Genomic DNA, 12,865 nt, shown 5'->3' on the forward strand with positions numbered 1-12,865 from the left:
GGCGGGTTGGCCATCGACCAAAGTCGGACCGTTGGTGAGCGTCTGTCGGCCTTACTACCTTACTATATGCTTCTGTTGCCTAAACCTTAGTCTTGCTCACCAGACCGGCTGGGCTGACTCTCACTTTAAGATTGGAAAAAAAAAAGTCCCGGCTGCTTGTATTTCTTTCAACCAATCACAATCGTTCTGGGCGGTGCCACAGCAATGGTGCGCTTGTAAAAATATTGCCAGGGGGAAACAGGTTTTGGTGTAACATGCCCACAAAAATATTGCCTACAGGACACGAACCAGGGCAGAAAAATGACTACGTCCCCACAACATCAAACACCGCAAAAGTTAGTAAAGGACGTGTTGAAAACTGCAACCGGAGGTGGTAGGGCGAGACTTCAGTGGGTGGCTCGTTCCGCCTAATGAGAGGCTGATCTATGCAGCGAACTTCTTTTACTGACATAAGTTTATTTTGAAAAAGACTGCATGCATCTAATGAGCAGAAGCTGTATATTTCCTGTGTTGTTTATTTTGAAAAGACACAATGCATCTAATGAGCAGAAGCTGTATATTTCCTGTGTTGTTTATTTTGAAAAGACACAATGCATCCAACAGGCATAAATTGACACAGCATCCCAGAACGTCGACAACAGATGCACCCAAGATACCTAGCATGTCATAAGGAGACGTGCAAGTCCACTGACCAAGCAGCCATATGTGATGAGTTGGGAGTGAGAATGTGTTGGCTAAATACTCTATTGTTTTCACCAGCTATGGTTTCTTACTTGCTTCTGTTTTTCTGCAACCAATAGTCAAGCTAGCAATCAGTGAAACAGAGAAATACAAATTCAGAATTACTGCAACTATGGTAAATAATTAGCATCAAGCATGAGGTCACGTTGTTAATTAGATTTTGGAAGTAAAAGGTCAAGGTCAGTGTCATCTGTCATCCACCTCATTCTGGTGAGTGTTATATTGCAAAAAAACCTTTGGGGAAATTCTTCAAATCTGGCACAAGCGTTCACCCTGACTCAGCAATGAACTGATGAAAATTTGGTGGTCAAAGGTCAAGATCACTGTGACCCTGTATCCGTCTCATTCTTGGGAACACAATATCTCAAAAAGGCCTTGAGGGAGTTTTCTCAAATTTGGTACAAACATCCACTGATTAGAATTTGGTAGTTGAAGGTCAAAAGTCAAGGTCACTGTGACCTCAAAAAACATGTTTTTGGTCATAGGGCAAGAATTCATATGCTAATTATGACAAAATGTCACACAAATATAATGATTAAGTGATGCCATTTTATATCCACAAGGTCAAAGGTCAACTTCACTGTGACATAAAACAGTTTTTTGGTCATTACTCAACGTCATATCTCAGGAACAGAGGGGGTGACATTTGGTCAGATACTGAATTAGTGACACTAATCTTGGGTGACCACCTTGAAACCGTTCTGTTTGTATAGATCTTTTTTGCTGCCGGTAAAATAGTAAATGGACTGCACATGCACAGCGCTTTTCTACAGTGCATGGGGGGTGAATGTGTGTGAAGCATTCATGTTTTCACAGGCATTGATGTAAACCTTAAGTGCAACTTTACAAGTTTGCAAAGGCATACTACCATGAGCTAGGAAGTTGAGTAATTCTGGTTTCCTTCTGTTGCCTGTGCTTGGTGGTAAGATTTGAGTTTCTTGTGCAATGATAAAATTATTCTTCAACTCATCAGTGTTTTGTGCATAATTTTATATGGGTGTTAGAGTACTTGCAGACAGTTTCCATGAAACTGTGACTTTCATGGTCTTTCAGGAAACTTTAAACAGAAAGTAACATATATTTGAGGTCCTGTGGTGAATGATGCAGCCAAATTTCTGTTTGGTCCGTGGTGGGGCCGTGACCGATCCGTGACAGGTCCCTTTCGTCACCTGGCTGGGCTCGTAGCCTGGCTGGGCTCGTAGCTTGAGATCCCCTGCGATGACATAGAGAATATGGGGCCGACTGGTAATGCCCCTAAGTTTAATTTGTAGAAACCAGTTGCAATGGTATATATATACATATATATATATATATATATATATATATATATATATATATGGGGCATTCTATCGAATGTGTGCAGTTAGGCTGGAAATATTTTGAAATTCTGTATGTTTTATTTCCAAAACTTTGTCCCTTGTGTACCATATGTAAAGGTCACATATCTAGTAAAAGGACTGTACATTTTTATATTGTATTTTCAGACTGTTTTGGAATGTTTTTCCTCTCCCAAAATTTGTCACTACCGAAACATATAGTATTATATTATGGAGCTCTATCCCTATCTTTATTCAAGAGAGTGGTTTATCAGTTTGAGAGCATTATTGATTGATTTCACATTCAAAAACCCTGCCCTTGCACTCAAATAGCCTCTGCTTGCGCTTGGATCTACTCTGTTTCTGCTCAAACTGTGTGCTAGCACTCAGATACCATGTTGCTCGCACTCAGATACCATTTTGCTTGCACTTAGATACCATGCTGCTCACACTCAGATACCATGTTGCTCGCACAGATTTCCTGCTCGAGCTTCGGCTTTTCTCCTCACGCTCAAACTGTTTCTGTGCGCTCGCGGAATTTCTGCTCTCAGATTTCTACCCTGCTCTTGGATTTTTTTGTGTAACAACCCTGTCAAAATCCCCCAACCAATAGAACGTCAGGTTTATTGTTGACCAATGAAATGATCCCTACCTCCTTGCAGGCGCACTCGCTTTAGTTTTAGAGCATCCCGTCCAGGCAGGTACTCTTTAACCGGGTTCATCCACTCCCACCCTCCAGGGCTTTATTAAATGTTCTTCCCTTGCTTTCTTTATGACTTTTGGAATAAAGGGACTGTTAATTTAAACACGTGCGCCATGTGTGTATATATATATATATATATATATATATATATATATATATAGTACAGGCCAAAAGTTTGGACACACCTTCTCATTCAATGCGTTTTCTTTATTTTCATGACTATTTACATTGTAGATTCTCACTGAAGGCATCAAAACTATGAATGAACACATGTGGAGTTATGTACTTAACAAAAAAAGGTGAAATAACTGAAAACATGTTTTATATTCTAGTTTCTTCAAAATAGCCACCCTTTGCTCTGATTACTGCTTTGCACACTCTTGGCATTCTCTCCATGAGCTTCAAGAGGTAGTCACCTGAAATGGTTTTCCAACAGTCTTGAAGGAGTTCCCAGAGGTGTTTAGCACTTGTTGGCCCCTTTGCCTTCACTCTGCGGTCCAGCTCACCCCAAACCATCTCGATTGGGTTCAGGTCCGGTGACTGTGGAGGCCAGGTCATCTGCCGCAGCACTCCATCACTCTCCTTCTTGGTCAAATAGCCCCTACACAGCCTGGAGGTGTGTTTGGGGTCATTGTCCTGTTGAAAAATAAATGATCGCCCAACTAAACGCAAAGCGGATGGGATGGCATGTCGCTGCAGGATGCTGTGGTAGCCATGCTGGTTCAGTGTGCCTTCAATTTTGAATAAATCCCCAACAGTGTCACCAGCAAACACCCCCACACCATCACACCTCCTCCTCCATGCTTCACAGTGGGAACCAGGCATGTGGAATCCATCCATTCACCTTTTCTGCGTCTCACAAAGACACGGCGGTTGGAACCAAAGATCTCAAATTTGGACTCATCAGACCAAAGCACAGATTTCCACTGGTCTAATGTCCATTCCTTGTGTTTCTTGGCCCAAACAAATCTCTTCTGCTTGTTGCCTCTCCTTAGCAGTGGTTTCCTAGCAGCTATTTGACCATGAAGGCCTGATTCGCACAGTCTCCTCTTAACAGTTGTTCTAGAGATGGGTCTGCTGCTAGAACTCTGTGTGGCATTCATCTGGTCTCTGATCTGAGCTGCTGTTAACTTGCGATTTCTGAGGCTGGTGACTCGGATGAACTTATCCTCAGAAGCAGAGGTGACTCTTGGTCTTCCTTTCCTGGGTCGGTCCTCATGTGTGCCAGTTTCGTTGTAGCGCTTGATGGTTTTTGCGACTCCACTTGGGGACACATTTAAAGTTTTTGCAATTTTCCTGACTGACTGACCTTCATTTCTTAAAGTAATGATGGCCACTCGTTTTTCTTTAGTTAGCTGATTGGTTCTTGCCATAATATGAATTTTAACAGTTGTCCAATAGGGCTGTCGGCTGTGTATTAACCTGACTTCTGCACAACACAACTGATGGTCCCAACCCCATTGATAAAGCAAGAAATTCCACTAATTAACCCTGATAAGGCACACCTGTGAAGTGGAAACCATTTCAGGTGACTACCTCTTGAAGCTCATGGAGAGAATGCCAAGAGTGTGCAAAGCAGTAATCAGAGCAAAGGGTGGCTATTTTGAAGAAACTAGAATATAAAACATGTTTTCAGTTATTTCACCTTTTTTTGTTAAGTACATAACTCCACATGTGTTCATTCATAGTTTTGATGCCTTCAGTGAGAATCTACAATGTAAATAGTCATGAAAATAAAGAAAACGCATTGAATGAGAAGGTGTGTCCAAACTTTTGGCCTGTACTGTATATATATATATGTATGTACGTATATCCCCTTGATGCCTGAATATATTACAATTATATAAAAAAATTAATTGTATATGTGCTTTTGCTTTAAAGCTGATGCGAAATTAAGAGATTGTTAATTTGTCTTTTGCACATAGAATAGATATAAATTTAGGTATGATGCCATTTAGCGACAACAGGTGGTAAAATGGTAATAAAAACAAAAAACAAAGAAGATAATAATAATTAAAGCTGCAAGCAGCTGTGATCGGGCCCTCACTCTCCCGTGCCACCTCGGGGGGCCAGCAGCACGCATCAATGAAACGGTTATGTGAAAACTCAGAGTAAGTTAACCCTGACGTGGTGTGATGTTTCATCTTCCTTCTCCAAAAACATCCCTATGGGGAGGGGTTTTTGAAAATTTCAAGGGGGCGCTATAGAGGCATTTTGCCCCCCTCATGGGCGACGCCCCTATCAGATGTAAGAGCTCGCCATTCTTGACCTGTGTATTAATTTTCATGAGGATATGAGGTCGCTGAAGCCATCAAGAAGCCAAATGTATTTGGTGGAGAGGGAGGCGCCATAGCGGCCACGACCATTGATATAGAGAAAAGCTTTTAATAACTTTTGATCAGCATAGTCTCTGGATGATCTGTAAAAAATTTGAAGTTGATTGGATGAAATCCCTAGGACTAGTTTGTTAAAATACAACATGTGGGAATCACGCCAAAATGACAAGTCAGAATCAAAATGGCTCAGATACATTTTCTGCATTGAACATGTGTGGACAGCTGCAGTCATGCAGACACTCACGTGGCTCCATTCATAGTAGAACTAAGGGTCTGCCTCAGCACCCAGCAGTAAATGGGGGGGCTGGAAGGAAAGCTTACTGTCTTCGTACTGCCAACATCTATTGAAGCTGATAGAAAGAAGATGCTGCTGGGTCCAGAGTGAATGTTGAATTCCACGTTAAAACTAACTTCAACAAGGTGTGGCTGCTGTGGCTGGCTTGACCGCAGTGTTTTGGACTGGACTGGAGTGTGTATCAAGAGTTTGGAGAACGTGCAGTTGGCACACATTCTGCACGGTCACAAAAATGGGCTGCCCACAGATTTCCGCATAGGAGTTATGCATACCCTTGTGGACATGGGTGCTTGATGAAATTTACGTCATGGGGACCAAAGCTGACCCTTGCAGACACGTGGATGCAGAAACTATGAATTGGCTCTATTGTTACACGGTCCATGTACCATTTGTTCATTTGAATTTCAATTAAGAACGAAAAACAATAAAATGGAAAAACGATTTGTTATTTATTATTTGTTTTTCAATGTCCAACAAAAAACAGATTTCTACTTCTTTTTCAAATATGCTGCGACGTAAACTTTGACCCTGTAATATCACCATTGCTCTTGGAGGCTAAATGTTGCATAAGACCTGTAGATGGCGGTATTCAGTCATTTTGAAGCTAATTCATGAACTGAAAAATTGAACAAATGCGGGGAAGATGAAATGAGAATGATCAGTAGAGTGCAGCTGTCCTAAATTTTGAGATTTTTAACTGTAGCATATTTTTCTTATTGTCCTTACTCATGGTAAACTGCTTTTCAGTCTTGCTATTTCTGCCTGTTTGCTGTGGTCTTGTTTGCTCTGTATTAAAAGGTGTTGAGAAACTAATATTCCAGTATGACAGGAGATGTCAAAGGGTATCATAATCCTGAGTTTTTTTCATTTTACTGTAGTATTTTTTCTTAATGATCTCAATGTATTTTTTTCTTAATTGATCTCAATGTTAATTTTTTTGCATTTTCACAAATAGAGTAAAGGTTTCACAAATCAGAAACTGTGTTTTAGTGAGTCTCTGGAGTCTCCATGTTAATCTAGTCCGGATTTGACAAGTCTAAGTATAGTGGTTTGTGATCATCATCTCCTGTCATACTGGAGTATTAGTTTCTTAAGCACCTTAAACTGTATTAGGCAATACCTAGCATTTATGGAACAGGTATGAATATGTTGTAGGCTTTTGTTCCATTTATCTATTGAAATTTGCTGTCCCAGCTCATCCTCCCATGCCAGCTTGTAGACCTCAGATGAAGGTGATGATTGTTTGGGATTGATGTTATCTAAAACTTTGTAAATAGATGATACCAATTTCTCTGAGTCTGCCTGTTTATTCAAACAATCATCAAGTTTGTCTGGATGTGCAGTACTGCAGTCCTGCATGTGTGACTTCACATAGTCCCTAACTTGAAGAAATCTGAGAAAGTTATTTGAATTCAGATTGTATTTTTCCTGCAACTCTTGGAAAGAAGCAAAGGTCCCCTTTACATATACAGGTCGCCCACTGTGTTGATCCCTTGGTTTTTCCACTGGGTAAAAGTACTGTCTAATGAAGAGGCCTTGAAGGAGGGATTGTTTGCAACTGGAAGGAGAAAAGACACGTTTCTCAGTTTGAGGCCGAGCTTCAGCTGTTTCCAGGTATGAATGGCATTGTGTATTAGGGGATTATGATTGTATATTGACTTAGTTAGTGGTATGGGGGACATGATAATTGCGCCTAAAGTGAAGGGTGAACAATCCTCCTTCTCCATTTTTACCCAGTGGGCTTGTTGACATGATTCATCCAACCAGAAGATTAAGTTTTTGATGTTTGTTGCCGAGTAATAATTGAGAAAATTGGGTAGAGCTAGCCCTCCAATCTCTTTGGGTTTGCATAAGTGTTGTTTATGTATTCTATGGGTCTTGTAGTCCCAAATAAAGTTGGTGACAATGGAGTCGAGTTTCTTAAAAAATGATTTGGGAAGATAAATTGGTACTGTCTGAAATAAGTATAACAGTTACAGGAGAAATATCATTTTTATAGCATTTACTCTACCGAGGAGGGAAATGGGTAGTGTTTTCCAAAATTGAATTTTGGATACAAGTTTTGTAATTAATGGAAATTTGCTTCAAACTAGTCTCGCCACCAGACAATCAGAGAGCTCCGCCTTCTGATAGTCTGGGGACACTCCTTTCTAAAGTGTGTTTAACACACTTCAAAAGGACACGCCCTCCCAGAAATGTGCGCTCCCCCTTTTCTCGTCCGCAAGAGCTTGAAAATGGATGCCGAGAGATTTAACTCCGTTTTATCAAACGTGTGCTCAGTCCACAAGATTGTGAAAATGAAGGACTTACAGCGACTTTGTTTAAGCATGTTTAAGCATATATCTTATAAAGCAAATAAATATTTTTTTTTATTTGTTTTATTTTAAAGATATTTTTTGGAGCATTTTTAGCCTTTATATAATAGGACAGACAAGCGTGAAAGGGAGAGAGAGAGGCAGTGACATGCAACAAAGGGCCACAGGCTGGAGTTGAACCCGGGCCACTGCAGCAACAGCCTTGTACATGGGGCGTCTGCTCTACCACTAAGCCACCGACAACCCCAAAGAAATATTTTTTAACTTAGGCCTCATTTAGCTAACATCTCTTAGGTAACAAGGATGACTTAAGTAGGTTAGCATGTTATGTTAATGAGAAAGAGGTCAAAACATGTTTGAATTTCCTAAACTGAGATATCAAAATTTCATATTGTTTAGTCATTGGTACTGAAACTTGGAATTTGCATCAATATTGTTACCCAGCCCTAATGTTTTTTAACTCATCATTGAAGCTTATAATCCACACTAAACTCATAGGCTCTGAATTTGAATCCATCCAACACCCTGAAACCCATTGAGATTCCATTGAGCTCTTTTGTCAGTTTTGGTTGGCTTTTTAAAGTTACAATGTGTAATTTACGTGGTTGTTTATTAGCAAATATCAACAATTGCTTTCATAAATATATATTTACTATAGTGTAATGCTATTCACATACAAATAGAAGCTTTCTCATAGGCTTAGAATGATTTCTCTGTATATACACAGGCAGGACGCGGTATGCTGGGGGCTGCCTTCTTGCGTCACCATATTTGAATACAGTGGCTGAAAGAGATACACGCGCTTCGCTTTTCGTGTTTATCTAGAATGCCTGTGGATATTCTCATTCATCCAGGTCATAGTTATCTCAAGGCAACTGAATCGAACACAACTGGACTTGGTTTTGTCTTAGAAGACGTTTCACCTCTTATCCAAGAGGCTTCATCAGTTCATGCTTGTCTGACAAGGCTGGAACTAGTCTGACAAACTGGTGTGGAAGCACCCAGGTATTTAACCTCTGGGGAGGTCTTCACAAGGCCAATGATGTCACTGGTTCGTTAGTGCTCCAATGGTATGTCAACGACAGTCGTTGAAACTCCTGCTGCAACACTGCAGTTGGAGTCTTTAGAGTCACATGAGGCCATTTGTGAACGACCGTTGTTTTTAGAGGTTAAGTTGTTAAACCTCCTGGGCAAGGATGAAAGGACAGCATTATAGGTGGGGGATAGGTGGTGTCGCAGAAAAAAGAAGCCATCTATGTGAAATTGGAAAAGCCATCTCTCAATAGAGGAGGAGGTCTGCGACACCACCTATCCCCCACCTATAATGCTGTCCTTTCATCCTTGCCCAGGAGGTTTAACAACTTAACCTCTAAAAACAATGGTCGTTCACAAATGGCCTCATGTGACTCTAAAGACTCCAATTGCAGCGTTGCAGCAGGAGTTTCAACTGTCATTGACACACCATTGGAGCACTAACGAACCAGTGACATCATTGGCCTTGTGAAGACCTCCCCAGAGGTTAAAGACCTGGGTGCTTCCACACCAGTTTGTCAGACTAGTTCCAGCCTAGTCACAGAAGCATGAACTGATGAAGCCTCTTGGATAAGAGGTGAAACGTCTTCTAAGACAAACCATACCAGTTGCGTTCGATTCAATTGCCTTGAGATGGGTTTATCTAGAACTTGCCGTCACTGGAGACAGAGAAGGTGAAGCTCAATCCGGGGCGCTTCTGCGTGAACCTGCTTTGTACTTTTATGATTCTGTCGCACTTTAAATGGAGGACCACACACATGTTTTGCTCCATAAGAGGGAAACCATGCCACCAAATAAAAGAAAAAGATCAGATAAGCGAGGACGGGACAAAACGCAAGTGAATATCGGCGTTGCTTATTCCAGGTGGAAAAAACTCCTGTGGAAGAACAATCTGGAGACGCATATATTATAATTATATTTGCCGCACTGTGCCGTGACTATCACATAAAACGTGTTATTTTAGCATTACTGTGCTAATGTTTGCTCATGTTACCAAAACAATTAGAGATAAAACACTCCTAACATAACGGTATATCTCACAGATAACCTATATCTCACTGGTAAGCTATAACATATTGTAGCGTCCGCCAGGACGTGTGGAAAGGATGATGCAGTTATTCGGCAAACCACCGTTTATTACTGAACAGTACAGGTTACTGTTGGCCGTAACTACACCAAAACAACCAACAAACAAGAACTTAGCTGTAACTCCAACTGTGCACTCCTGCTCTCTCCTCCAGCTCGCTCATAGACACAGCACGCGCACTCACACAGCTCTCATCCCTGTCACACTCACACCTCGCCCCCCTACCTATACTCATTCAATCCCAAACATGCCATTAACTCACAGAACATTGACATTAAAACAGAACATTTACTGCAGGGTCACTACAATATCATAACATGGTTTAGATTCCTAAATAAATAATCACCTCATTGCTAGATAGGCCTACTCCTGAAAAACTTGAAAAACTCGTGGATGATGCCATCTCTGTCTGCGCAAGGCTTTCTGTCCTACGAGGCCACCGTCACTTACCCGACGGGAGGGGTGAGCGAGTGAGCGCGAGTGAGCCCTGCAATCTAGAATTTGACCACTGATGTCACTGTTACTCACCATTTTTACACACTGAGGCTTTAAGTGATTCCCCACCCAAAGTCTATGTTTGGAGTATGAAGCTTTCGTCCCTGTAGACTTGAAAGCTAGCTTTAAGAAGTTTTGTATTGTGCTTCTTCACAGAGAACAGCAGCTGTGCTCAGCTTGAATTCAGTCAGCTACAATGGATCCCAGTGGTGACAAGTTTACACAGCGGGGAAAAAGTATCAAAACACCCAAAGAAAATTCTTAAAGCAAACCACTACTGTAGCATAATCCACTCGTCCACTGTCAACCAATACACTCAGTACAATCCAAACACTAATTGTTCTGCCCAAATACATTGGTTTCATGTGTTGCTGTCTCACTCCTCAAAGCTCCACTGGAGGCAGGCTATTTAGTCCCATTTTAACACAAATACTGGACGTGAAATACTGAAGGATAGCAAAGAAATCAGAATAGTAATAATAAAATGGCTTTTATGTGGTAATATAACAACCTCCAGTAGATAATTTTGTATGTTACATACAACAACAGGAAAGAGAAAAATGTTGATTAGCAACAGCATGACAAGTGAGGCAGCAGTCATTGAGTTGGTTGTTGTGCATGATATAATAAAACCAGCTGCTACGTTTTTGTCCTATTTCAGTGTAATATTTAATATTTGGATAGATATTGATGGCTTATTGAGCACAGACACCAGTGATGCTGATAATATTAAGGCTGTTCTGTTGGCAGCTTTACAGCATAGACAGCAAGGACAGCAGTGTGTACTGTCACTGTGAACGGAACCTTTAACCCTGCGAGTCGGAGGGAGTTGTGCAAATTTCCAGGAAAGCCCAATCAGTCTTTTTTCAGCATTGGCAGTATAAAAACAAAATCAGGGAGGGCGGAAAATTGCTGCCTACCTACTTTTGTTTATACAGAATGTGCCTTTTTCGGGGCAATGGGGGGCATGAGCAAGTAATAAAACGTGTAGCTCAGCATGTGATGTAAACAGTGACATGGGAAGGAAGCCGCGGCTAGTCAGGTGGCGCTAGTCAGGCGGCGAGTCTCTCGCAAATCAGCCCGTTCTTTACTGTCCTCGTCATCTGACGGTTAATGGTCTCTTCGTTTGCGAGGGCAAGGAGGGCGCACCATTCCTTGTCTCCTCAGTTGCTCATCTTTACGGTGTCTGTTAGGTATTCAATTCAATTCAATTTTATTTATAAAGCCCAATATCACAAATCACAATTTGCCTCACAGGGCTTTACAGCATACAACATCCCTCTGTCCTTATGACCCTCGCAGCGGATAAGGAAAAACTCCCCAAAAAAACCCTTTAACGGGGAAAAAAAACAGTAGAAATCTCAGGAAGAGCAACTGAGGAGGGATCCCTCTTCCAGAACGGACAGACGTGCAATAGATGTCGTACAGAACAGATCAGCATAACAAATTAACAGTAATCCACATGACACAATGAGACACACAGAGAGAGAGAGAGAGAGAGAGAGAGATATGCAGGTAATGACAGTAGCTTACAACAACATTGTTGAAAGTAATAATATTATAGTTATAGTTCTGGCTACTGTGGTACAATATGTTGAAAGTATGTATTAATATCTGGCAGTCTACATGTGTGACAATAATCATATGTGTATAGTAACAGTAGAAGTATGACTAATGACTAATGATGGCAGCAGCAGCAGGAGGCATCTGGCAGGACCACAGCAGCAGCACAACCACACACGTCACGCTGTCCAGGCACCGCTGCGATATGAGTTAATCTGAGAGACAGTGGAGCACAAAGGCTCCGGAGAAGAAGCCGAGTTAGTGACATCCAAATGGCCGAGTTAGCAAGATGCAGTAATAGAATACGAGAGAGAGAGAGAGAGAGAGAGAGAGAGAGAGAAGGAGAGAAGGTGCCCAGTGTATTATAGGGGGGTCCTCCGGCAGACTAGGCCTAAATCAGCCTAACTAGGGGCTGGTACAGGGCAGGCCTGAGCCAGCCCTAACTATAAGCTTTATCAAAGAGGAAAGTCTTAAGTCTAGTCTTAAATGTGGAGACGGTGTCTGCCTCCCGGACCGTAACAGGAAGATGATTCCACAGGAGAGGAGCCTGATAGCTGAAGGCTCTGGCTCCTGATCTACTTTTGGAGACTTTAGGGACCACGATTAACCCTGCGTTCTCAGAGCGCAGTGTTCTGGTGGGATAATATGACACTATGAGCTCTCTAAGATATAACGGAGCTTGACCATTTAGAGCTTTATAAGTAGGATTTTAAATTCAATTCTGGATTTTACAGGGAGCCAGTGCAGAGAAGCTAAAACAGGAGAAATATGATCACGTTTCTTAGTTCCTGTTAGTACACGTGCTGCTGCATTCTGAATTAGCTGGAGAGTTTTTGAGGACTTACTAGAGCTACCTGATAATAGAGAGTTACAGTAATCCACCCTAGACGTAACAAAAGCGTGGACCAATTTTTCTGCATCTTTACGGGTCAGGATAGGCCTAATTTTCACAATATTACGCAAATGCAGTCCGTGAGGTTTG

At 41.6% G+C, this 12,865-nt stretch overlaps 1 protein-coding gene across 5 annotated transcripts in view; it reads left to right on the forward strand.

The window, feature by feature from the left end:
* Window positions 1-12,865, forward strand: part of LOC125902793 (cadherin-6-like) — a 335,431-nt gene that overhangs the window by 294,418 nt on the left and 28,148 nt on the right. The gene's annotated exons all lie outside the window — the stretch shown is intronic.

This window comes from Epinephelus fuscoguttatus, linkage group LG15, assembly GCF_011397635.1.
Source record: "Epinephelus fuscoguttatus linkage group LG15, E.fuscoguttatus.final_Chr_v1".
Classification (NCBI taxonomy): Eukaryota; Metazoa; Chordata; class Actinopteri; order Perciformes; family Serranidae; genus Epinephelus; species Epinephelus fuscoguttatus.